Source organism: Strix aluco, chromosome W (assembly GCF_031877795.1).
Source record: "Strix aluco isolate bStrAlu1 chromosome W, bStrAlu1.hap1, whole genome shotgun sequence".
Taxonomy (NCBI): domain Eukaryota; kingdom Metazoa; phylum Chordata; class Aves; order Strigiformes; family Strigidae; genus Strix; species Strix aluco.
The window spans coordinates 45,216,306-45,244,026 of NC_133970.1; the positions used below are offsets into that span (position 1 = coordinate 45,216,306).

The following is a 27,721-nucleotide window of genomic DNA, read 5'->3' on the forward strand; positions in this document are numbered from 1 at the left end:
GTCCAGGGAAGGGCAACGAAGCTGGTGCAGGGTCTGGAGCACAGGTCTGATGGGGAGCGGCTGAGGGAACTGGGGGGGTTTAGTCTGGAGAAGAGGAGGCTGAGGGGAGACCTCATCGCCCTCTACAACTACCTGAAAGGAAGGTGCAGAGAGCTGGGGATGAGTCTCTTGACCCAAGTAACAAGCGATAGGACAAGAGGTAATGGCCTCAAGTTGCACCAGGGAAGGTTTAGACTGGATATTAGGAAGTATTTCTTTACAGAACGGGTTGTTAGGCGTTGGAATGGGCTGCCCAGGGAGGTGGTGGCGTCCCCATCCCTGGAGGTGTTCAAGAGGCGGGTTGACATAGCACTTAGGGATATGGTGTAGTTGGGATCTGTCAGTGCTGGGTTAACGGTTGGACTAGATGGTCTTCAAGGTCCTTTCCAACCTAGGTGATTCTGTGATTCTGTGATTCTATATTACCACACAAGGAGCTCCCTTACACCATTTACACAAACAACACAATTACACTTATAACCACAAGTACCACTAAGACAATTATGACAAACGACAAATCCAAATTTAACACCATACGTACAATAAACAAGTTCCAAGTCTCAGAGTCAATATCGGTGCCAATGGTCAAAGTTCACAACAAATCCAGCCCTCTCCTTTTTCTATACTTATATTGTGCTACTCGCACTGTGGCTTTCTCTGCCACTGTCTGATAAGTATCCAGCTTATCAGCAAGCAACTTATTCCAGCATTGCAACATCACTATTTGACTCTGCAAATCACATATCTGTCGCTCCATCTGGGAGCGCTCCAACAACAGCCTCTCTTTACTCTGGTGTTTTCTATATGCAGTTAACGAAATCCATCCCCGTTTACTTGAATTTGTAGTCTCTTTTCCTTTTCCAATAGGTATCCTTTTCATATAATTTAGAACATCTAATGGTTCGGCTTCTTTCAGCCAGCTCTCCCATTGTTCGCAAGGTTCTCCGACCTGAGCCCACTCCTGGGCCCGCGAACTACAGGGAGGATTTTCCCAACCAGGAGTATCTGGTGGACTTGACAAATTTCCTTTGAATTTAAATAATGGCATTTTTTGTCGGATCCCACTTCTGACACCAATTTATGTTTTGCTGATTAAGGATACCAATTAAACTCAGACACCAGAGTGAAAAGAGCAGGCGTATTTTACTGGTGATAACCAAATAATGTAACAGCGTAATACAGAGAACATGCAGGAAGAAAAGGCAGAATAGTGCACTTAAAGCAACAAACAGGAAAATACAGGGTAATGCATCAAATCATTACTACATGAGAGAGAGAGAGAATAGTAATTAAGAGAAATACATCACCACTTGCATATATTATCATCATCATCCAGACCCGCAGTCGCTGGGCAGCCCCGGTTACAGCGAGGATTTGGAGAGCCTGTCCCGGCAAGTGGGAAATCCTACGCGGTGCGTCCACCCGTAGGTGAGGCTTCCAAAGTCGCTGTGAGCGGGTCCAGCCTTATATACCAGAGATCGACAAGCCAGAATAGCTGGCACCTTTGTTTTGAGCGGAAAGTTTCTGGTTTCATTCTCCTGTTGGATTCCACCCAAAGCCTGTCCAGGGCTCGGGGGGGAACCAAGGGAGTTTCTAACAAGGCCAAATACTTGGGTTCTCAGCCTTGAAGAAGGCTGCGAAAGGAAAGTTGGATACATTCTCTCAGCATTTTGTCCTCACTACTGATTATATTCTAGGCCGCATCTTTCCCTAGTGAGCTTACATACTTTGTTAATGACTACATGCTAAGTTAGCAGCTTCGTCTCGGGGCCTGTTGTTCAGGCTGCAGTATTTCAATGCTTTAGCACTTTTTACACCAGCATAAGTGGGTTGTTATAACTTAGTACAATACCTACTAGCACAATGGTTATCAGTTATAAAATATCCAGGATTCATCTATAGGTCAACTCAGGCTTGGGCCTGTTGTCCAAGCCTTAGCACTTCACTCTTCTGCTTATGGTTAGAGATTGTTTATGGGCCAGGGTTACCCTTTCTTCTAGGCTTCATCAAAACATATAAAGTAAGGGTGGTTAAATAGGTTTCTTTAATTCTGTGGAATTGCTGAAGAGGAGGAATAATCATTAAAGATGTGGTCTCCATTGAATCAGTAGCCCCTGGGGCTGTGCTAGAAGCATACAGCTTGTTCAGAAGTTCTAGCATAGTGGTGGTTATGAGCCTGCTGCCTCACTGGCCTTTCCCAAGCACTGAATATCGATGAACTTTGAATGGTATGGAATGCTGCATTAACCATAACTGATTTTATACTTCTCATACACCAGATGTAAAAATGGGAAATGTGTTTAGGTTAGCAAATGTATTGCTAGAAGACCAATCTTTTATCTAGCTCTTTTGCAGGTAGCAAATCCTGCAACATAAAGGCTTTCTAGCTTGAATAGCGTTTATCACAGCTGTTGTAGAATTAACCAGGAAATGTCATCATTTTGGGGAATTTGAATGATTTGTGAGTTGATAATAATAAAATAGTTAGGGATGTTAACAATAACAGCATAAATGTTATTACAGTGTAGCACAGACAAAGGATTTTAAAATGCTGGAGTATTTGATTTCTTTTGATACTGTAGCATTCAGAGTTCATGCTGTCAACCTTTACTCTGAAGCTGCGAAAATGAGTTTTCTGAAGAAGCAGGAGGTAACAAACCGATTCCTGCAACTGAGGCTTAAAGCTGAACACTAATTTAGGATTAATATCTTGAGTTATCAGTGATGATACTGCTCCAGTAATTTATATAGTACAGTATGGTGATGTGTTGAGAGGTATGATTAACTTGCTTATCTTTGTTCTAAACCCACCCCTAACAAGCAACATCTGTATTTCTAGAGAAAATAAGTTATTGAAGCTTTTAAGGCATTTTTTCAAAAATTCAAGTGACGCGAGAGGATATCGGACCTGCACAACTCTATGAGAGTTATAACAAGCAAAGCCGTTTATTTTTCTAATAGTACATTCTTATGCTCTCACCAAAGCTCTTTCTTCATAATTAACAAATCAGCAATTAGACAGTTATCAACTTTTTCTCCTATCAGCATAAGAACATTCTAACCCGCGCTATGCAGACCAATCAACTTCTTGTTCACACGGCAGTAACTTTTCACAGTTCAGTACTTTGCCACAGCTCAGTGTTGCAGCTGGCCGTTGTTTTTCCCTGCCACCTTGGCACAACTCGGCAGTTTCTTATCTTTCTCCCAAGGCCTGTTTTTCATCAAAGCCTGGCTGTTTCTCAGAAGCTGTGCGAAGCTGACAGGCCGCGGTCTCCCACATTCAAGTACATCCAGGACAGAATAGCCTGGGTACTAAGAGGTATAGCTTAGAAGTTTGAAGCGCACAAACATGTATTACAGTGCAAAGCAGGGGAAATGCAGTATATTCACAGAAGCATATAAGTTCTTGAATGGATGTCAGGATGGTTGATGATAGAGATAAGGATGGGCTGACACCAGGGAGGAGGCTGTATGTGAATTCCTTTCCGCTATTAGAGACAGTCTTGCTAACATTCTGTCCTGGTTTAGCCAGGATAGGGTTAAGTTTCCCCAGCAGTGGGGGGGGAGCTCTAGCCGGGTTATTCAGATACCATGCGGACGTCACCGGTCATATTTTCCTGGCGCGGGAGCGCGGGAAGAATCGGTGATCGCGTGGGGTTCGCGCCGCCGGGTTTTCTCTCAATGCTGTATTGGTAGATATTTTGCCCTGTTCATTGTTATTACTGTTATTCTTATTGTTATTGTTGTTGTTTGTTGTGTTGCTATTGCACTGTTGTATTAAACCTCTCCTTATCTCAGCCCCGGGGCTTTGTATTTCACTCCCTTTGTGGGGGAGGGGCAGCGGCCGTGTGGTCTCAGACCCCGGCAGGGGCTAAACCATTACACATTCTCAGATGTAGTACTTCAGTCCTGTGGTAACATGTTCACTGATAGCTAGTGAATACATGTTAACGAATGTTTTTTATAATGAAGCTGCAATAGATTGAACTAAAACAGCAGTGGTTATACCCAGACAATTGTGGGGAACAAAAATGAACCATCTGCAACTACGAGACTGCTGAAAGCAGAGGCAAACACAGAGCTGCTCAGGAGTGTGCTCTGTCTGCTGAGGAGTTTGCTAAATATTAGTTTTGATGGCAGTAGGTATGGACAGCAGGGAGAGGTGATTCATTTTGGGGAAGACTCTGTGCCCTGAGATGCTTCTTGTTTGTGTGGTCCCACTGGAAAGCTTAGAGAAGAGGGATGTAAGTCAATTGATGTCTGAAGAGATTCTTCAGGGCTCTGAACAATTATTCTTTTGATGTTTTATTCTTCCTTTGTTCTGTAAACAGGACTTTTACATAAACAAGAAATACCAGACCTTGTGTTTTTGGTGGTTTTTTTTCGTCTTGCTGGAACAGCCTACAAGATGCCTGACTCTTTGCTAGCTTCTTAGTCATATTGATGTTGGTTTTGAATTTGCATTTCTTGAATGCTTATTTCTCAGAGGATGGAGTTTATTTCTAGTTCTAATTCATATGTGCCTTTTTTCCATCCTTCTGAAAATGGGGTGAGGAAGACAAACATTCACTACTGAATCCAGCTGTGAGCTGAATTGGAGTTGGGATACTCTATGTGTTGTTTTGCATGGACATATGAAAATGCTTGTGCCTACCATTGTATTTGCGAGAACAGTATCTGTCACCTGGGATGGTAGCTTAAAATATCTCTTCATAAAATGACTGGGCTCAGACTGATGCTCAGTAATGACTTCCTCATCATGTCTGTGGCCCAAGCATGGTATCTGAAAGCCCTGATTACTTGCTTTGAACATAGTTCCTAATGTCTGCGGTATTCTTGTCATCTCACTTTCATCCTATCTTTCTCTTAAGAAAGAACTTTCTTTACCTTGTCTTTCTAGTTATCTGTGTCCCTAGCTCTCCTGGTGTTCTTTGATCCCATCCAGTTTTGATAAGTCCACAAACTGCATTGCCTGTGAAGTTCATAATTTTGTTTTACACTGTTGTTATAAATTGAGACCACAATGGACTATAATTCACTCTTTATTAATTATAGCAAGTAGAATATGAGCAAAGACAGCGCTGGACGGCAGGGGAGTCTGCGCTCCGCCAACTGCCGTGCTGAGTAGTTCAAATAGTCCCCTTTTTATACATCTTTACTTCCGTGCTCATGAGGTAGTGGAGGTACTCCGCGCATGCTTCAGTTGTTGTTAGGGGGGTCGTTTCCTGCCTCCTGGTATTTGTTGAGGCTGAAGTAAGAAGTCTTCCCTCTTTGTCTCATAGTTGATCTTTCACTCATATATCCTTATATGGGCTGTCTTGTCCTGTTTCTTGTCGCTTCCTGGAAATCTGGTGGTTATCTTGCATGAGCAGTATCTGGTTCAGTTTGTGTGAGCGATTACAGTTATCTTATCTCACACAGGCAGCGTCCAGTGGTTGTTTGCATGAGTGGTTTCTGTCGTCTAATTTTACATTGAGCTTAACATAAATCTTAATAAACAATACCTTAGTCCACAGTTTCTCACACTGTCAAGCTTTCAGCTGCTCTTACCCGAAAAGTGGATTCGTGCCCAGCGTGCAATGAACAAATCTTGACATGCTCAGGAGAGATATTGTATTTATTCAGGCCTGGGTGCTCGGTGGACTTTTCCACAAATCAAGCACACCAACAGCAGGTTTTCATGCTCCTTTTATACACAAAAAATCAGAAGTTAGTACTTTTCCATAACACGCCTATTAGATACTGATTGGTTAGTGATTAACATACAATTATAATACAGCTTACATAATACTTCTACTACTACGCATGCTCAGGGGAAGGGTCTTAACCTGGGCAGGGGTCTTTTTGATCTGTGGGTGTGGTTTTAGTATTATAATGAAGGCAGTTCACTTTAAGGACACCCAAAAGTTGGTTTCATTGCCAAGTTAACTGATTGATTAATCACTTTGTCAAGCTGTTAAATAACAGACCTGGTTTCGACCAGGATAGAGTTAACTTTCCCTGGGTTGAGAGGGAGCACAGCTGGAGGGCCGGTCCGGACCAGTCATTGGAGTATTTCATACCATGTGATGCCATGCCCAGGGATACAGGTGGGCGCGGGCTCTCTCGGGCGGGCGCCGTTTTCAGGTTCCGGTGCGGTCGCGTGTTGCTGGGGGGGGGGGGGCGGTCGCCACGCTCGGTAAGTCACTGCTGCATCTTACCCGTTCCTTTTTTGGACTCGCTATTGTTACTGTTGTTCTCTTGGTATATTTAATAAATGCTTTCTTTTTATTCAACCCACGAATTCTCTTCTTTTTGTCCCTCCCCTATTTCACTGAGTAAGGGGGGAGGTGAACGGCCAGCCACGTGGCGTCTGGCTGCCGGCTGAGTTCAAACCTCAACATTAATCTACAGTAAGGTTTAAATTCTTACTGTTCCAAATATGTTCTACTTACTGTAGCACTGACTTTGATTCTGATACTCAAGTTATGGTAAATGGGCCATAAGGCCATATAGTCAGACTCTGAAACTTCTCAATTCTGTGTGCTTGCTGATCTGCGAGAAGGTTTTAGGGTTGACTGACAGAGATCTGTTGTTGCAGGGATCTGTTGTTTATCTGCGTTCTATGTGTATTGGGTTTGCGTGGCAAGGTTTTGGTAGCAGCGGGGGCTACAGGGGTGGCTTCTGTGAGAAGCTGCCAGAAGCTTCCCCCATGTCCAATAGACCCAGTGCCAACCAGCTCCAAGATGGACCCACTGCTGGCTAAGTTTGAGCCCATCAGTGATGGTGGTAGCACCTCTGGGATAACATATTTAAGAAGGGGGGAAAAAAAAAACCTGCAGGCAGAACAGCAGCTGGAGAGAGGAGTGAGAGTATGTGAAACTACTCTGCTTAAATGAAGGTCAGTGAAGAAGGAGGCAAGGAGGTGCTCCACGAGCCGGAGCAGAGATTCCCCTGCAGCCCATGGTGAGGCAGCCGTGCCCCTGCAGCCCAGGGAGGGTAACGGTGGAGCAGATCTCCACCTGCAGCCCGGGGAGGGTAACGGTGGAGCAGATCTCCACCTGCAGCCCGGGGAGGGTAACGGTGGAGCAGATCTCCACCTGCAGCCCGGGGAGGGTAACGGTGGAGCAGATCTCCACCTGCAGCCCGGGGAGGGTAACGGTGGAGCAGATCTCCACCTGCAGCCCGGGGAGGGTAACGGTGGAGCAGATCTCCACCTGCAGCCCGGGGAGGGTAACGGTGGAGCAGATCTCCACCTGCAGCCCGGGGAGGACCCCACGCCAGAGCAGGGGGATGCCTGAAGGAGGCTGTGACCCCGTGGAGATCCTGTGCTGGAGCAGGTTCCTGGCAGGACTTGTGACCCCATGGAGAGAGGAGCCCACGCTGGAGCAGGTTTGCTGGCAGGACCTAATGGAGGACCCACACTGGAGCAGTCTGTTCCTGAAGGACTGCACCCCGGGGAAAGGACCCACACTGGAGCAGTTTGTGAAGAGCTGCAGCCCGTGGGAAGGACCCACATTGGAGAAGTTCATAGAGAACTGTCTCCTGTGGGAGGGACCCCACGCTGGAGCATGGGAAGAGAGTGAGGAGGAAGGAGCAGCAGAGACAATGTGTGATGAACTGACCGCAACCCCCATTGCCTGTCCCCCTGTGATGCTTGGGGTGGGAAGGTGGTAGAAAAGCTGGGAGTGAAGTTGAACCCGGGAAGAAGGGAGGGGTGGGGGGAAGGGTTTTTAAGATTTGTTTTTATTTCTCATTACCCTACTCTGCTTTGATTAGTAATCAATTAATTTTCCTGCGTTGAGTTTGGTTTTGCTGTGACAGTAATTGCTGAGTGATCTCCCTGTCCTTATCTCGACCCACAAGCCTTTTGTTATATTTTGTCTTCCCTGTCCGGTTGAGGAGGGGAAGTGATAGAGCGGCTTTAGTGGGCACCTGGTGTCTAGCCAGGGTTAGCCCACCACAGTCCTTTTTGGTGCCCAACGTGGTAGTTCTAAAAGACTAAACCGCCACCAAAATGTACTAACACAAAACTAGATACTCTGAATGAAAGTATAAGCAACAACATTAAAGAATGCTTTTAATTAAATAGCAGTTACATTTGCAGAAAACATGATCTCTTAACAGCTACAAAAATTCTATGGCTTTTAATGAAAACAGGACAGAAACCTTACCAGTTATCAAAAGTGGGGTGGTAGAGTAATATTAGGAAAATATATTATGCAATGTCACTCTCTGCGGGAGATATGGACATGCAGACAATCAACGTGATTAAGCAATGCCAATTTTATTGTGGTGAAGCAAACCTTTTATAATGCAGGTGAGAATCACATGATACAATCACAGGGTATAATTCTTTCTGATTGGACAGTTAGCCTTGCACATGTGCCTTAAGCTCTCTCTTCTGATTGGATGAAAACTGCCACATCGACATTGTACAAACTTCCTTCTCCGCCCAAACCCACACCCTGAAATTGTTTTACTTCCTGCGATCTTCCTCATTCCTTCCGGGTTATGTCTTCGTGGAAGCTGAGGCTTTACCAGTCTTGCTCATATGCAGGATTGCTCACACGTCCATTTCCTTGCAGGAAATCCTTTAGAATCCCCACAACTCTCAAACCCACCTTAGGTAGGTAAGGTTCTTGAGCATATGCCTGATTAAGCACCTGTGTATCTCCACTGGTGTTTTGCTCAAGTGATTAAAATTAGGCATTTGATTAGGTAGCCTATTTAATCAAAGACTAAGTTCTTCTGTATACAAACTACTAATCTGTTACTTACATTTTCCTACACAGTCTCATGCTTTAATGGGATTATCATTTGGTTTCTTGAAGAGCACTTTCTTTGGTAGAGAGTTTTGGGAAATTAATATGCAAGTGTTTCCTACAGTGAAAGTGTGCCAGATATTTACTAAATTAAAATTCTGTGTTTGAGACAACTGGAAATAGCCACAGTTAATAAATCTGAAAAATTAGGTTTTCTTAAAGAATCCTTTCATGCTTTCCCTTCAGTTTTGAAGTGAATATATCCATACACAAAATGAAATCCATTCCAGGTGTGTTTGAAAATAATTAACATCTAAAAGACAGAAAGATAGGACTAAGACAGATTTTTACTTCCTGGATCCTCCTCTCTTTGACCTATATTTGATCTCTCCTGTGCTCAGCACGCACTCTTTCTAATCTCCCCCTTTCCTCTGTCTCCCCTTTACTACACACTACAAACCTGATTAATAACACCAAACACCACATAGATACCCCTAATGACCTACCTTTCCTCTCTGGTCACTGATCTTTCTCCCTTCCATGCATCAGCAGTTTAGAGCTGTTGTTTTATAATTCTCCAGTTCCCTCAGATTTTGCTCCTGCACTTTATACCTCACAGCATCTGCTCTTAAAGATTAACAGCCTTCCTATAGCTCAGCACTTGTAGCCCACACTCAGCCTCCCACACAGCCAGCCACGCTGCTTTTGCCCCTGCTTGTCTTCCACAACTCTGTCCCCAGGTTCACCTCCTACTTCTCCAGGTACCTCTTCAACAAGTCCATAAGATATGCCTCCTCTTTAATTTTCTGCAACTTTATTTGCCACTTGCCATCAGAAGACCATGTCCTACTCCCACTTGGCACCCATGTTCCTTGCCAGCTTGTTCAGTTTTCAAACCTTCTTACTCTCTCTAACATTATCCCTCCAGTTTGGAAGGTGTTACAACCCAGACTGGGAGCTCAGGGAGTCATAAAGGTTTTGTGATCCCCTTGTGTTAAATTAAGGTGAAACAACACCAAATGACCGGTTAAAATGTTTTACTTGTGGTAGAAACAACTTAAACTTGAAAAAAGTATACTAAGTGATATGGTCTCTTATTGATGAAGGGAAGGGAAGGGGAGAGGAAGGGAGTCAAAGAATCCAGATCACCACCTCAGGTTCAGGTGTTGTCTCAGGTCCAGTAATCTTGGGTGGTGGGTGTACCCTGGCAAAGTTTTCTGTTGCCTTAAATTCATCTTATTGGTTGATTTGCATACTAGACAAAGAGAGGCAGGTATTCTGATTCACGGAAACAGACTCTACAACTCAGAGAGAGTTATACAGCAGGTATGTTTACTCTGGCACCAGGGTGCAAGGGGATTTCTCCACAAAGCTTGCACACCCACCGCACATTTTACCAAAAACTTATCGAGTGTGGCTATACATATTCATTGGATTACATAACACAAACATACATATGCATGAGTAAGGCTGGGTTAGTTCTAGAGGCTGATGTCAGCAGTTTATGTTCTCTTTGCACCTGCGCATTGCCTCCTGGGGGGCGTCTTCGGGGGGCTTTGGGAGGAAGGCTCACAGTCTGTTGTAGCGGCCAAAATAATGAGTCAGAGTGTTCTTTCTTTCTGCAGGGCAGGGGCCATTTATTTTTTCAATAGTACATACTTATGCTCTCATTAAAGCTCTTCATAATTAGCAAATCAGCAATCAGACAGCTATCAACCTTTTCTCCTATCAGCATCAGACCACTCTAACACGCGCTGTGCAGACCAATCACCCTCTCGTTCACGCGCTGTTCACGCGGCGGTAACTTCTCACAGTTCAGTACTTTGCCACAGTTCAGTGTTGCAGCTGGCCGTTGTTTTTCCCTGCCACCTTGGCACAGCTCAGCAGTCTCTTCTCTTTCTCCCAAGGCCTGTTTCTCATCAAAGCCTTGCTGCTTCTCAGGGGCTGCATAGGGCTGACAGGCCAATGTCGACTTGCCTCTCTCCCACAGTCTTTCTCACCTTGTACTTTTCCTCGGAGCATGCGCAGATTCTCTTAGCCAATTTCTTGAACAACAAGAGTGTTTTCAGATGGTTTACTCATTCTATCTGATCTAAAAGTGCCAGTGTATCCATTTCTACCGTCCATATATGGCTATCTTATTCATTACCAAGACTAAACTAGTTAGAGCACATCTGCTTTCCAAGGACATGTTTCTTATTTTTGCTGAACACTGTAGTTCTTGGTAGGTTTCCACAGAAAACTGCTTTGTTTTGATGGACACAGTAGCAGCAGCCCTTGGTAAGCTTCCACAGAACAGTCAGGGCAAGCAGGATTATTAAGCAATATTCAGAAATCATTATAAGTTGCTATAAGTAAATAAGTTGCAAACTAGGTGATCATTTCCTTGTATCAATTCCATGAACTCATTTGCATGAGAGATGAGGAAAAGGTCGAGCATGGGTTCTGTCTCTGCGCTGAGAGGGAATGGGGTGCTTTTGTCCAACTGAGTCGGTGGTCATGATCTCCCCCTACCACCTTTACCTTTTCCTCAGTTTTTGTTTCTTGGGCAATTATCTAGCCTCTAGCTCCATCTGGTGCTGGGTGATTTTCTTTCTTATTAATCTTTTAGCTCTTCTTCAAGGCTATAGTCGTAAATTAAGGTGTAGGCCTTAACCTGAACATATGGTTTTACTCAGTCTATGTCTCCTCCCTTCAAGGCTTATCTAGGGAATTTGGCTATGCAACTGAAGGGAGCAGAGACATGCACCCTTCCATACACCCTGTGCTTCCCTAGGCTGATAATTCATTCCTTAGACTAATCACAAAGGCCACAGCTTGTCCTTGAGGCTTTCCCTGTAGATCAATGTTTGAGGCATTAACTCCTTCAGTTCCTCACAGAAGGATGCCCTCATAAATACATCTAGTGATTTCAGAGATAACAACAATAAAGCAAGCTCTTCTCTTGACCATAGTTACAAAACACCCACCGAATATGGTTAGACAGCTGGTAGACTATTAAACCTAACATAATTAACTTAACACTGTGGTGAGACTGGTACTGCAGTAACCCTATGTATGCATTTGCATCTTTTTTTAAAACACTTGGTTGCATTGTGTTCTCCCTAACCCCCCTAAAACTGGAGCAGAGATCAAAGCTGCACAGATTAGGTCAGCCAATTGCAGACACATTTTAGCACAGTCTAATGAGTTACTGCTCATCAGCCAAAAAAAAGTAACTCTCTTTATGGGTGCTTTGAGAATATTCCACATGCAAATTCAAATGTGATGGTGACCATGGTTACTAATGGTGAGCAGCAGGTCATTAAGCTTTGCAGTCATACCCTCCATACCTAAGGAGTTACTAAAACAGATGCCTGAAGTACAACTTTGCCACATTAAGTCTGTGAACGTCATGGCTTTCAGTAGAGGAGCTGTAGGAAATTCAAGTGATAAGTAGTATTTCAGCTCTTGTTGCCTTCTTAAAATTGTCTGTAGGTTTTTTTGATGTTTTTGTTTTGCTTTAAAGTCATTTGCAGCAGGAGATTTATAACTGAGAAAGAAGTAATTGCTTAGTTTTCACGGGTAATTCAAATGAAAATGCAGAAAGGACAGGCAGAAATTAACACAGGATATTCCCAGGAGTAGAAGTAAGTCACAGAAGTAAAGCAGGGTGTGGTAGGTTGACCTTGGCTGGATGGCAGGTACCCACCAAACTGCTTTATCAATTCCCGTCCTCAACTAGACAGGGGAGAAAAAAATATAACAAAAGGCTTGTGGGTCGAGATAAGGACAGGGAGATCACTCAGCAATTACTGTCATGGACAAAAACCAGACTCAATGCAGGAAAATTATTTTAATTTATTACCAATCAAATCAGAGTAGGGTAATGAGAAATAAAAACAAATTTAAAAAAACCCCTTCCCCCCACCCTTCCCTTCTTCCCGGGCTCAACTTCACTCCCAGCTTGTCTACCTTCACCCCCAAGCAGCACAAGTGGGAAGGGGATGGGGGTTGCGGTCAGCTCATCACATGTTGTCTCTGCCGCTCCTTCCTCCTCAGGAGGAGGACTCCTCACACTCTTCCCCTGCTCCAGCGTGGGGTCCCTCCCACAGGAGACAGTTCTCCACAAACTTCTCCAACATGGGTCCTGTCACGGTCCACTCGGTGGACTCGTGATGGTTCCTTTGCTACGATCTCGAAAGTGCAAAATTAAGGTGACCAACACCAAAGGGGATAGCAGTAATCAAACAGTGAAACTTTATTGTGTTGCCCATGAAGCGGCACACGATAGTTAGAGATGGGTGAGAGAAAGGAGAAAGTAAAGTTAAGTTTAGAGAGAGGAGGGAGAGAGGTTATAGCTACCACCGCTGATCTCACGACGTCCTAACGGTCCCGGGTCCAGCTGATGCTGCGTCATTGATCGTTGTGGTCCTTGGTGGGGAAGCTTCCAATTTTCGTTGTCCAGAAGTCATCTTTTATGCTCAGTAACACACCTTGCTCCTCCTCTGCCTCAGGGGTCTCCGCCCTTCTCAGAATTCAATTATCATATCTCCGCCCTTCTCGAGCGAGGCCATCACGCGTGCGCAGGGGGGAGTGTCCGAGGTGTGGTCAGTCTTGGAGGCGGGTAGCCTTCGACCAGGAGGTGTGTTTTGGTATTATAATGAAGCAAAGTTCGTCTAAAGTTCATGAATTCTTCATCGATGTTATGGCAACAGTTGTGATCCATCTCTTTTGACAGTGGCTATGCAATTATCTCTAACAGCTCCGGCTAGGCCCAGGTACCGAGCAATAGCACAGCACTCTGTACTGCACGGCTCAGGCACCGAAGAACAGCACTGCACTGCCTGCACCACCCGGGTCAGTGCTCAGGAGAACAGCACTGCACTGCCTGCACCACACGGGTCAGTGCTTGTGATAGACAGTAAACTGTTTGTTCATCAAATTCCATTGAAGATACTGGGAGCTCGTGACATGTTATTCCATAAACTATGTAGGCCTAAGCTTAATCTTAACTATTACACTGTGTAACGACTAACTGACTGTAAGTGCTTATCTAAGTTGAAATGCTGAAGCAAGGACTCCTACTAGGCAAAAGACTGAAAAGAGGGAGAAAGGGAAGAAGGACAAAGGGGAGAAAGACAAAGGGAAGAAGAAGAAGAAAAAAAAAGGGGGTAGTGTCTATATTCTGTAAGATATAAACAAAGACTTTGTGAGCCACTCTCAGGAAAGTAGGAAATACGAGAAGCTGGTGACGTGAGGAAGACCCGGATGGAGCGACCCCCTAGCTGCAAAGTGCGCAGACGCAGAGTACACCTCTCAGAGAGACCCGATAACGGAAGGCGGAGGATATAAAAAAGACGGACCCTCGGGAAGTGGGTGCGCGCCGTTGGTGGAGCAGGGACTCCCCGGCCGCCCAGCGCTGTTTTGCTTATTGCCGCTTGCTAAAATAAATAATTGAAATTTAATTTGTCCTAACTTGCATCATTTTGGCAAGATAGTCTATAACAAAATTGGTGCTGTGACTCGGATAGAGGCAATCTGGTGGGAAGCCCCATACGGGGAGGCGCGCCCCGCTGAGTTCAGCGGCCCCGGCTGAGTGCTATCACATCACGCCCTCTACCGACGAACTCCAAAACTCGGCAACAAGCAAAAAAAAAAATACCGGTAACCCCGTAATCTTTGTGCACGAAGCCCCGGACGAAGACGCAGGGTTGCGTGAGTATAGGCCGGTTACCGTTCGGTTGGGGTTGGGTTTCCCGGAGTGTGGTGTGTGAGACGCCCAGCAGAGCGAAGCGAGTGCGGACCCCTCGGTAGTGCAGTTCCCATATCCCGCGAGGGACTGGGTCACGAAAAGGGGGAAGCGAATTGTGTGAGTGTGTGAAGGCGCTCCGGAAGATGGGACAGAAGAAAAGCAAGCCTTCTGATCCCATGGGTGATTTGGGACCCGAGGTGAGGTACCCCCAAATACCACCAGATAGCCCTTTAGGCTTGATGTTAAACCATTGGGAAGATTACCCCTCTAGGCGGGGTAAGGACAAAGCAAAAATGATTTATTATTGTATGGAAGTTTGGGGAGGGAAACAAATCAGAGGCGATCATCTCTATTGGCCTGTTTTTGGGTCCTTTGAAGAATGGGTCTGCCAAGCCCTAAACATTTATGTCAACTCAAGGGAACCCTTTGATTTAGAGGAGAGTGAATATGCACAGGTATGGATAGCATCAGATACCCGAATAAATCTATATCCTCTAAAAGAAAAAGTTAAGAAAAAGAAGGTACGTGATGAGGACGAACCTCCCACCTCTCCTCCTCCTTACATACCTCCACCCCCACCTCCGGCGCCTTCACCTCCTCCGACTGCGCCGGAGGACCCAGAGAATTCAGACTCCCCACCTGAATCCCCGAAAGAACCGAGACGAATAACCCGTAGTCAAACTAGAATGGGGTGGGGTGATAGTGGCTTGTACCCCCTAAGGGAGGTTGCGATGGGGGGACCCCAGCCTGGCATGGGATATGTGACTGTCCCTCTTAATTCAGGGGACGTCAGAGAATTTAAAAAAGAGATGGGGAATCTATTGGAGGATCCCTTAGGTGTGGCGGAGCGGGTGGATCAGTTTTTAGGACCAAACATCTATACCTGGGATGAAATACAAGCCATAATGGCTATACTATTCACTGTTGAAGAAAGGGATATGATCAGGAGAGCAGGAATGAGAATTTGGGATCAACAGCATCAGCAAGGTCCGGCAGCAGATGTAAAATGGCCTCTAAATCGACCTAATTGGAATAATCAAAATGAAATCGATAGAGGTCATATGCAAGACCTGAGGACGATTGTAATCCAGGGTATAAGAGAATCAGTCCCTAGAGGACAAAATATAAACAAAGCCTTTAGTGAACATCAGAAAAAGGATGAAACTCCTACTGAGTGGTTAGAGAGACTGAGGAAAAATCTTCAGCTTTACTCAGGACTGGACCCTAATACCCCAGTGGGACAAGCATTGTTAAAGACACAATTTGTGACAAAAGCATGGATAGATATTAGAAAGAAGCTAGAAAAAATAGAAAATTGGCAGGATCGGAGGTTGGATGAATTACTGAGAGAAGCACAGAAAGTCTATGTCCGAAGGGAGGACGAGACTCAAAAGAAACATACCAGAATGATGGTAGCTGCGATAAGGGAAGGACAGAGAGTGAACGGTGCTGGGAGAAAACAAGAAGGTCAAAGAACAGGCTATAGATCAAAGGAACCGGAGAGAGAGAGAGAAAAAGGGAGTATTGTCTGCTTTTATTGCGGAAGAAAAGGTCACACAAAGAAGAGCTGCAGAAGGAGAATGATGGATGAGAGAATGTTTAAAGAAGATTAGGGGTGTCAGGGGCTCTATTTGCTGGGGACCCGAGAACGAACTGAGCCCTTGATAAAGTTAAAAGTAGGTCCTCAGCAACAGGAGGTAGAATTTTTAGTAGATTCAGGAGCGGAGAGATCTACTGTTCAATCATTGCCCCAAGGATGTAAGATTTCATCAGAAAAAGTACAAGTAGTTGGGGCGAAAGGAGAACCATTCGGAGTACCGGTAATTAAAGATGTACTCCTTGAAACAGATTCTAAAGTGGGGGTGGGATCCTTATTGTTAGTACCTGAGGCAGATTATAACCTACTGGGGAGAGATCTAATGATTGAATTAGGAATTAGTTTGGAAGTAACAGAACACAAACTTGAAATCAAACTATGCCCCCTACGGGTTGAAGATGAGACTAAAATCAACCCTGAAGTATGGTACACTCCGGATACGGTGGGAAAATTGAATGTTGAACCTTTTATGGTAACCATCCGGGATCCTGAAGTACCGGTGAGGATTAAGCAATATCCCATACCTCTGGAGGGAAGGCAAGGATTAAAACCAGAAATTCAGAGATTAATAAAGCAGGGATTATTGGAACCCTGCATGTCCCCTTTTAATACTCCCATTTTACCTGTCAAGAAGGCGGATGGGGGGTACAGATTAGTCCATGACCTAAGGGAAATTAACAAAAGGACTGTAACTAGATTCCCTGTAGTAGCTAACCCACACACTCTCTTAAGTCAATTAGGCCCGAACGACCGGTGGTACAGTGTAATAGACTTGAAGGACGCTTTCTGGGCATGTCCCTTAAAAGAGGAGTGTAGAAACTATTTTGCTTTTGAGTGGGAGGACCCAGACACCCACAGGAAAACTCAACTCCGGTGGACAGTCCTACCCCAAGGTTTCACTGAATCCCCAAACCTGTTTGGGCAAGCTTTAGAACAAATTTTGCAGGATTACCAGATAGGAGATACCCTTACCCTAGTCCAGTATGTAGATGATCTTTTAATAGCAGGGGAGGATGAGGAAAGGGTTCGGGAAGAAAGCATCAAGTTGTTAAATTTCCTGAGCTTAAAGGGACTGAAAGTGTCAAAATCCAAATTGCAATTTGTTGAAAAGGAAGTTAAATACCTAGGGCATCGATTAAGTCAAGGAACTAAGAAATTGGATCCAGAAAGGGTGAAAGGGATACTTTCCCTACCAAGTCCAAAAACTAAAAAACAAGTCCGGCAGCTATTAGGGCTATTTGGATATTGTAAGCAGTGGATCGAAGGGTATAGTGGAAAAGTAAAGTTTTTATACACCAAAATAACTAAAAATGGATTATTAAAATGGACTCAGGAAGATGATCAACGGTTAAAAGAACTAAAAACTGAATTAGTAAATGCTCCTGTTCTGAGCTTGCCCGACCTGAAAAGACCATTTTTCTTATTTGTCAACACAGAGGAAGGAACTGCATTTGGAGTATTAGCCCAGGAATGGGCAGGAAAAAAGAAACCAGTAGCATATATCTCAAAATTACTGGACCCCGTAAGTCGGGGATGGCCTACGTGCCTACAAGTTGTGGTGGCAGCTGCTTTGTTAGTTGAGGAAGCGCATAAAATAACTTTTGGTAGTGAATTAAGGGTACTATCACCCCATAATATTAGAGGTGTGTTACAGCAAAAAGCAGAAAAATGGATAACCGATGCTAGACTAGTAAAATATGAGGCAATCCTCATTACGTCCCCCCACCTGACCCTTGAAACAACATCGTTACAAAATCCAGCCCAATTTTTGTATGGAGAACCTAGTCAAGATCTTTTTCATGATTGCCTCCGTAACATCGAGGAGCAGACTAAGATAAGACCAGATTTGGAAGAGGAGGAATTAGGGAAAGGAGAAAAATTATTTGTAGATGGATCCTCTCGAGTGGTAGAAGGGAAAAGAAAATCAGGATATGCCATAATTGATGGAAAAACTTTTAAGGTGATAAAATCAGGACCCTTGAGTCCCAGCTGATCAGCACAGGCATGTGAATTATATGCAGTATTAAAGGCTTTACAATTACTAAATGGAAAAGTGGGAACTATATACACTGATTCTAGATATGCCTTCGGAATAGTACATACCTTTGGGAAAATATGGGAAGAAAGAGGTTTAATCAATTCTCGGGGGAAGAGCCTAGTACATCAGGAGTTAATATCACAAATTTTGCAAGCTATACGAGGGCCCAGCGAAATTGCGGTAGTACACATAAAAGGACACCAGAGGAGGCTAAATCCTTTAGTACGGGGGAATAACCTTGCTGATCAAGAGGCAAAGAGAGCAGCGCTATCAGCACTGGACTTGGATGATCCGATAGAGGACAGAAAGCGGTGTGTTAATTGTGGAGATAATTACCTCCCCTGTTATGGTTGCTGGAAAGAATACGGAGTAGACGGTATAGAATGTATATGTGAAAGACCAGGGTTTAAGTGGTGCTTTTTCCATGGAAAATCCTATGAACTTTTAAGTTTTACTGTTCAAGAACAAGCAAAATTAAATCAAATGGGGATTAAACAGAAAGCTAATGGAAAATGGGAACTCCCGGACGGCCGAGAAGTTCTCCCAAAGCCCATAGCTACCAAGATAATGCAGCAATTCCATAAAAACACTCATTGGGGAACTCAGGCATTAGTGGATCAATTTGCAACTAAATACATGTGCATTGGGATATATGATATAGCCAAAGGAGTGATAGGAGAATGTCTCGTTTGTCAAAAAGTAAATAAACATCAAATAAGAAAACGAGTATATGGGGGGCGAGAATTGGCTCATAGACCTTTTGCAAGAATACAAATAGACTTTACTGAATTACCAAAGGTGGGGAGGTATAAATACCTATTAGTAATTATAGATCATTTAACTCAATTCGTAGAAGCCTTTCCCACAGCCCGAGCCACAGCTCACACAGTAACAAGGATATTACTTGAAGAAATTATACCTCGGTATGGAGCAATAGAAGCAATAGACTCAGATAGGGGTCCACACTTTGTATCCAGAGTAGCCAAAGAGACTTTGGCTGCCCTGGGTACACAGTGGCAATACCACACTCCGTGGCACTCGCAGAGCTCAGGAAAAGTTGAACGTATGAACGGAGAAATAGAAAAACAACTTACCAAACTAATGTTAGAAACTAAAATGTCATGGGTAAAGTGTCTCCCTTTAGCCTTGTTAAATATCAGAACTCAGCCCCGAACTGATGTAGGCATTTCTCCCTTTGAAATGCTATATGGGATGCCTTATGATTTAGAAATGCCACCGGATCACCCCCAACTTGAAGAATTAAAGATAAAGTCCTACCTGATACAGCTAATGGCAAGGAGAAAACAACTACAGGCTCGGGGGATGGTAGTGCAAAGACCTCCATTGGATGTGGCCATGCATCAAATCCAACCAGGAGATAAAGTACTAATCAAATCATGGAAAGAATCTTCTTTGACCCCCCGTTGGGAAGGACCCTATGTTACTCTTATCACTACAGAAACTGCTGTTCGGACTGCTGAGAAGGGGTGGACACACGCAAGCCGAGTAAAGGGACCTATACAGGATCCGGCCTGGAAAGTGACCAGCCCTCCTGGGGATCTACGAGTCACCCTTCGGAAAACCTGAAAGAACTCTCTACACATTGTGAGATAAGAACCTACGAAGGACTCGATGAGTGAAACCCTGATATTTTGTCCAATTGAAACTTGTATTTGTTTTCCTTTTATATGCATAAAGTGTAAAGTGTAATGTATGTAAAGAAGGCTGGGGGATTCATAATGCACATGGAATAAATCTTCGGTCTAGTTGTAATCAGTGTTATTAACGAGAACGGAGATTAACTAATCAGGCCCTAAAACTGGAGTAAAAACAGGAAAATAATTGAAGATTCTAAAACTTGGTAGAAAATATTTACTAAAGGGATAAATCCTGAAAGAGAGTGCACTCACTCTAATTGGCCTACTCAATAGCACTCTCAGATCCTAAGGGTGATCTGTAGAAAGCACATCCCCTGGGTCCCCTGTCGTGAACCCGAGGTCAAAGATAAAAACTGGGGGACCTGTGTGTCCCGGAGTAGAGGCAAACGTACCCCTGAAGAATACGGCTGCTGCCGAGAAGATGGAACACCCTGCTGCTCTAAGCAACAGAGTAGGCAGAGACGTATCAAAGTGGGGAAAACTTTACTGCCCTACTCTGAAGAAAAAAGGACCTCTGAGGGAGAAGGGCCAGACGAGAGTGTCAGACACCCCGATACAAAAGAGACTAAGAAAAAATATGCAAATCTATAGAATCCCGTCAGCCTTCTATTGGAGCTATTGGATAGTCTGGCTAGGTGTATTAGCTACAATGAATACACTACCAGGATGGGCTAGAACGACTAACCAATCCCACCAACCTTTTGAACATACCCTAACTAATCAAATTATATGGCCTTGGACAGATGCTTATTATGGACATACAGGAAGTATGGATGCAGATTTGTATGGGACAGAGTTAGCAACTGCCATACTAAGCAATAACCTAACACTCCAAACATATAAATGGGAGAATTCATCCCATACCTGGACAGCTAAAAAAGGAGATGAGATACAGATAGGCTGCAGAGTATTCAATGTAAATGTGATAATAAGTCGACACCCTTTAATTCAAACCGTCCGTCAGCCCCCTTTTACTCAAATCGTTATCAGAGACAAAACGGAATCTAAAATAGCTCAAACCCGTTGTGAGTCGGAAGCCTGTTGGTATGCATTTACTGCAACCCAACCGGTGTCCATAGTTTGTTTGGGAGAGACCAGGTCAGGAGATCAAGCTATATCTTTCCGATTTCCATTGAATATACAGGAGGAAACTACAACAACCACAACCCACGCTCCCAAAGAGACTACTCAGACTACTCATACTGTTCCAACACAACCAACAGTCGTGCTTAGCCCAAGAATTTTTAAAATTGGACCATATGCAATTAGAAATACAGGTCAACAACAAATGCTGTTTAACCCGGCGTGGTCTCTCAAACAAGTTGAATTGTTAATGCAAAATAATGTTTCAAATATTCAGCCAGCATGTTCACCTTTCCTAAAGACTTCTTACGAGGGATGGACAACCTGGCTGCAAAAACAAACTCCTCACACAAAAAGAACGCAGAGAGACTTAACCGGTGCTTTGGGAACAGGATTGGGAGTTTTAAATAGTATTGATTCGGAGGTGATAATGAACAAATTGGCTACCTCAATTAGTGATTTAACTAATATACAAAGGCCTTTGCGATCTTCCTTATTGGCTTTGGGGGCTAACCAGTGGCTGTTGTCGAATATATTACCAAAAGGGGAAAAGGTAAATATAAAGGATCATGAATTGATTACAGACGCACTCAGTGTGCTCCAAAATAACCTCTCTTTAGCTCTCAGCTGCATCCAGGCTCAAATATGGATGCAGTCGATAGCTGCCTCAATTATAAGAGAAGGTGAAGAAGGTATTCTTCCTACTGAAATTCGAAGAATAATTTGGGACAGTGCTACTAATTTTGAAAAGAAACTCCAATCCTGGTGGAACCTGGTAAACTTTACCTATGACCCCATCACAAACACAGCTACTACCTTTATACTCACTATTTACAATGCCACCATATACCAAATTTATCCTATCATTGCATTAGGGCTGAATCACAACGGAACCATACTCTATCCTTCTGAGCATAGAGTATGGGCCCGAAAGGTAAACGAAAAATGGCAAACTGTCAATCTAGAGTCCTGCATTGTACGGGAACAACAAGGATTCATTTGTGAAGGCAATGCAATTGAGGCACAAGATATTTGTTTAGATACCGAACAAAATATTTGTCACTTTGAGGTCCATCCCAATGAAAATCCTAAAACAGTACTTATATATATTGGCGAAGGTTGTGTATGTTTGAGGACGGTTTGTGAATTCTTAACCGTAGACAAGATCATAATAGAGACAAAAAATTATTCAAATCTCTGTGTTTGCAACTTCACAAAGGTAATCGGATGTGACTTTTCCTATTTAGCCCCGGTCACGTCTTACCAACTCCTGCAATCCAATTATACGTTAATACATAATCTACAACCTACACCCATTGGAATGAACCTCACTTTGGTTAAGCAGTTACTTCAACACAAAGACTTAGTTAGAATTTTAGAGAAAGTTAGAGAAAACGGACAGAAAACTCTAATAACTGTTCATCACAATGTGGAAGAAATACACCGAGTCTTGGAAAGAGCAAAAAAGAATGCAGAACATAACTGGTGGGACACCCTTTTTGGATGGTCACCTACTGCTACAGGCATCTTGAACAAGTTGTGTCACCCCATTGTGGTTCTCTTGATATTAATCTTAATCAGTTTGACTTTGTCATTAATATTATATGTCATAACTTGGAGAATGATGCAACGGGTAACATATCTGATATCTGTCACCCGTCCAATACTCATTAAAGCCAAAAACAATCAATTAGATGATGACTTTAAATTGAAAAAAACTCTCCTGTTAAGTCAACAAGAATTGCAACGATTTGATGAACAAAATGATAAAAAGAAAAAGGGGGGATTGTGATAGACAGTAAACTGTTTGTTCATCAAATTCCATTGAAGATACTGGGAGCTCGTGACATGTTATTCCATAAACTATGTTGGCCTAAGCTTAATCTTAACTATTACACTGTGTAACGACTAACTGACTGTAAGTGCTTATCTAAGTTGAAATGCTGAAGCAAGGACTCCTACTAGGCAAAAGACTGAAAAGAGGGAGAAAGGGAAGAAGGACAAAGGGGAGAAAGACAAAGGGGAGAAGAAGAAGAAAAAAAGGGGGTAGTGTCTATATTCTGTAAGATATAAACAAAGACTTTGTGAGCCACTCTCAGGAAAGTAGGAAATACGAGAAGCTGGTGACGTGAGGAAGACCCGGATGGAGCGACCCCCTAGCTGCAAAGTGCGCAGACGCAGGATACACCTCTCAGAGAGACCCGATAACGGAAGGCGGAGGATATAAAAAAGACGGACCCTCGGGAAGTGGGTGCGCGCCGTTGGTGGAGCAGGGACTCCCCGGCCGCCCAGCGCTGTTTTGCTTATTGCCGCTTGCTAAAATAAATAATTGAAATTTAATTTGTCCTAACTTGCATCATTTTGGCAAGATAGTCTATAACAGTGCTCAGGAGAACAGCACTGCACTGCCTGCACCACACAGTTCTGCATTCAGGAGCCTTTGCACCACATTCCACTCCGGGGATCGGCAACTGCGCTCCAAACAGGCCGTTGTTGGGTACCTCACTGTCCATGTCCCCGACAACAATGTTGAGACAATGCTGATCTTCTGACCGACTCTTACAGGTCCTTCCTGTTGTAGCCTTGTGGCCCATACCAATGTTTCTCATCAAGCACAAGGACCGCTAATCACCGGTTCCATTGTGTAAGCCTGATACTTTGTGGCTCTATTGTGTAACCCTGATAGGTCTAGTCCTTGCTAAGGAATCCCATCATTGAAGAGGTGATAAAAGATTGATAAGAAGTAAGCATCTGGTGCCAGAAGCTTTATGATTGCCCAAGAAGCGTGAAGTCAGCAAAAATCTGTGGAAACTGGGGGAGAAGTAAAGGCAGCAGGGGGAGTTCGTGACCACCAACTCAAGACAGAAAAAACTTTTCCCCCCACCTGTATGGAGTATGTGTGCTAATTTACACAGTGAATGAGGCTAATTTAAATAGAGCTAACCAATAGCAAGTGGAATGGTAGTTGTTATAGATTAAAAGTAATTTAGTGGGAAATAACCACTTCTCAATTTTTAGTGATCAATAATAAATTTATTAGCAAGCGGCGAGTGAGCAAAACAGCGCTGGGTGTGCCGGGAGTCTCTGCTCTACCAGGACACACACCTGACCCGGCAGAACCGAGTCCCTTTCTAGTGTAGGCTTCATCCATATTCATGATGGGCGTACCCTGAGGGGTCTGCAAAGGTGTAAACAAGTTTTCCCGGGCTTTTCTCAGGTTTTCGCGGGCTTTTCTCAGGTTTCGGCGGGCTTTTCTCAGGTTTCCGTCACAGAAGGGGGGATGACTCAGCACAGGGGTTTCTGTAGTGGCTTGAAGATGGGGGCCATTTTAGCTCCCTTCTAACAACTGATTTTAACAATAGAAACTATATACATATAGCTTATTTCTTATTTACATAAGAGAATTACAAAACTGTTCGGCCACAACATCCTGACTACAACTTCTTTTCCCCTTGAGATTTGAATAACAAATACCATATATGTTTTATTACAGTAGTTATGGACCAATGAGTGCAAACTTAGATAGGTTTTTACTAATCATGTAATAGGATAAATAGGCTGTAGTTCCTTTGTGTGGTGTGCCAGCTTTGTGGAATTACCACCTAGCACCCATCTTTGCACAACTATGGAATAAACTGATATATCAGCTCTGTGTGTGAGATCGGCTTTTGCACACCAGGTAACAAACCTGTTTGAGGGTCAACACCGTGGGCTACAGTTCTTTGAGAACTGCTCCAGCATGGACCCTTTCCATGGGGTGCAGTCCTTCAGGAACAGACTGCTCCAGTGTGGGTCCCCCACGGGGTCACAAGTGCTGCCAGCAAACCTGCTCCAGCGTGGGCTCCTCTCTCCACAGGGCCACAAGTCCTGCCAGGAACCTGCTCCAGCACAGGATCTGCACAAGGTCACAGTCTCCTTCAGGTCACATCCACCTGCTCTGGCGTGGGGTCCTCTTTGGGCTGCAGGTGGAGATCTGCTCCACCGTTACCCTCCCCGGGCTGCAGGTGGAGATCTGCTCCACCGTTACCCTCCCCGGGCTGCAGGTGGAGATCTGCTCCACCGTTACCCTCCCCGGGCTGCAGGTGGAGATCTGCTCCACCGTTACCCTCCCCGGGCTGCAGGTGGAGATCTGCTCCACCGTTACCCTCCCCGGGCTGCAGGTGGAGATCTGCTCCACCGTTACCCTCCCTGGGCTGCAGGGGCACGGCTGCCTCACCATGGGCTGCACCAGGGGCTGCAGGGGAATCTCTGCTCTGGCACCTGGAGCACCTCCTCCCCCTCCTTCTTCACTGACCTTGGGGTCTGCAGAGTTGTTTCTCTCACATATTCTCACTCCTCTCTCCCAGCTGCTGTTTTCGCTGCAGGGGTTTTTTTCCCCACCTTAAATATGTTCTCCCAGAGGTGCTACCACCATCACTGATGGGCTCAGCCTTGCCCAGCAGTGGGTCCATCTTGGAGCCGGCTGGCACTGGCTCTATCAAACATGGGGGAAGATTCTACCAGCTTCCCACAGAAAGCACCCCTGTAGCCCCCCACTACCAAAACCTTGCCATGCAAAGCCAATACACTGTAGAAATGAACTTTTAAATGCTTTTTTTAAGACTTTATTTTGTTTTAATGAAATTAATATACTTTATTCAAACTTTGGTGGTTTTTTTTTTTAAATTGAAAAGAAATCATGTGCAAATACTTTTTTTTTTTTTTTTAAGTGGAAGACAACTCCTTTTCTTGTTCATGTTTCATTCCACAAAAGACTGGCTGAAACAAGTCACATAGACCTTTCAACCGTAATTCTTGCTGATCTCCACTGAAGTTGTGTTTTATACCAGGAGTGGAGAGTTGGATCCTTTATGTAGCTTTCATTTACTTGTATAACACAGAATTATGAAAATAAATCGTTGTGGCTAACTAATAAATGGAAAGGATTGATTATTTTTGTTTGTTTATTTGCATTTAAACAAACAGCTTTGATTTGTGTCTCTGATAGAAAACCAGAGCTGCCTAAATTGCTTCAAGCAGATTATGGATAACGTTATTGGCATATTAATCCATAGCTCTTGGTGGATGTTGACATCAGCTTCTAGACCACTGTACTATGTTTCCTTAAGAACTTTATATACCTTATAGGGTATGACTAGATGTTATTTGGGGATTTATATTCCTGTTTAAAAAAAAAAAAAGGGAGACTTCTTTTTCCTTGTAGGAAATAACAAAGCCCCAAACCAGAGCAAATTTATCTGAGTTGGCAAGAACTTGTATTTAAGATTGATACATCTATATTTTCTAAAAATGCAAACAGAAGCCACACTGCAGGAAATATATTTATATTTCTTAGCTGTATGGTGCAGATAATGGTTTAAAGCCTACTTAGGAATATACGAAAACCAAGATTTTTGAATTAAACCCCAAGAAAACCTACTCTTAAATATGTAGTTATTTGAGTGGGGAGGGTTTGAGTTGTCTATTAAATGTGGCAGATGAAATACTGTATTATTGTTGCTTCTTCAAGCCTGTACAGTTTTCAAGAAATCCTAATATATACTCTATTGTTTAAAAAAACAATTCCCCTTTTCTAAAATATCTTCCTCTTCCCTCAGTCTACATACATTACATTACAAATTAAAATAAATAGTTTTAAAAGAGATGGGGATATTTATAAAACATAAAAGTTTTTTTACAATAATGATTTAAATTGTTAATTATGGGACAGGTTTTCTCTATGTATTTCAAACTGCAAGACTCATAATAAACCAGATAGGTACTCTCTATAAGTATTTGAATGATTAATTATTTTAGCATAAGTTTAAAATTTACTTATTCTTATATTAGAAAAGGATAAACAACTTTTTTACTTATTTGCTTCAGACTGTATTTGGATAGAAACAAGAAAAAAGTGCAATTGCACAATACAACTAAAAACACACACCTCACCCTCCCAATTAAAATATTTGATGTTGAATAAAGAAGAAACAAAAGTGATGAGAATGTTTTGTGTATATGACAGTCTAAGCAAAGAAACATTTATGTAAGTTAGTTAGCTGTTAATAGAATTAGTGTTAGTAGAAATTCACAATTTTCACAATTTTAGAAGTGGCAGATGTCATGTTGAAGCTTAGTTGAAGCTAGAAAGCTAAAAATACTACCTTTTAAAAAAAATTATCTTTCTTCCAACTTTTATGTGGTTTCACAGCTTTCACCAAACAAGCAACTGGATGTTGTAAGGTGGGAAACTAACAGTAAACCAGAAATGATGTTCCTGCTGCTCTGATTGAGAAGATGATTGCTGGTTTGGTGCATTGTCAGATCTCTTTCTGGAGCATAGCTTGGTCCTGTGGCTTGGTTTTCTCTAACATCAGTAGCTAGGGTATATATGGAGATATATGCCTAGTTTGTAATTTAAGTCTCTTTTTACAAGGCTACCCCAAGTGTAGGTAGTCTGGAAGATCATGGTAGGACTGTAATTTTAATATAGAACTTGGTTCAAGGTGCATAAGAAATGCATTGCAGTTTTGTTGTGGATGAAAATATTAACACAGTAATGATTTAGCAGCAAATCATGATTTATTAATGACTAGCAGCACTTAACCATCAACCAATTTAAGGATTTGCAAAATAATTCCATAAAATACGTTATGGTTAAAATAGCAACTTAACTACAGATTCAAAAATGACAAGATTCACACTAACTTACTATAAAGTATCCTAAATCATTATATATATATGTATATTCATAAACACAAGATGTACAAACACACAGACAGACAAAAGTATTTGGATCCAGTGAAATATGTATGTACCCACACTAGTGAAAATAACTGTGTATACCCA

The 27,721-nt window shown here is 43.3% G+C and overlaps 1 protein-coding gene and 1 long non-coding RNA gene across 16 annotated transcripts in view; both read left to right on the top strand.

The window, feature by feature from the left end:
• Window positions 1-27,721, top strand: part of LOC141917769 (soluble lamin-associated protein of 75 kDa-like) — a 93,953-nt gene that overhangs the window by 13,828 nt on the left and 52,404 nt on the right. The gene's annotated exons all lie outside the window — the stretch shown is intronic.
• LOC141917764 (uncharacterized) lies at window positions 1,831-3,835 on the top strand. Its single transcript, XR_012621443.1, has 2 exons — window positions 1,831-3,638; window positions 3,669-3,835. It is a non-coding gene; the product is annotated as an uncharacterized LOC141917764 (long non-coding RNA).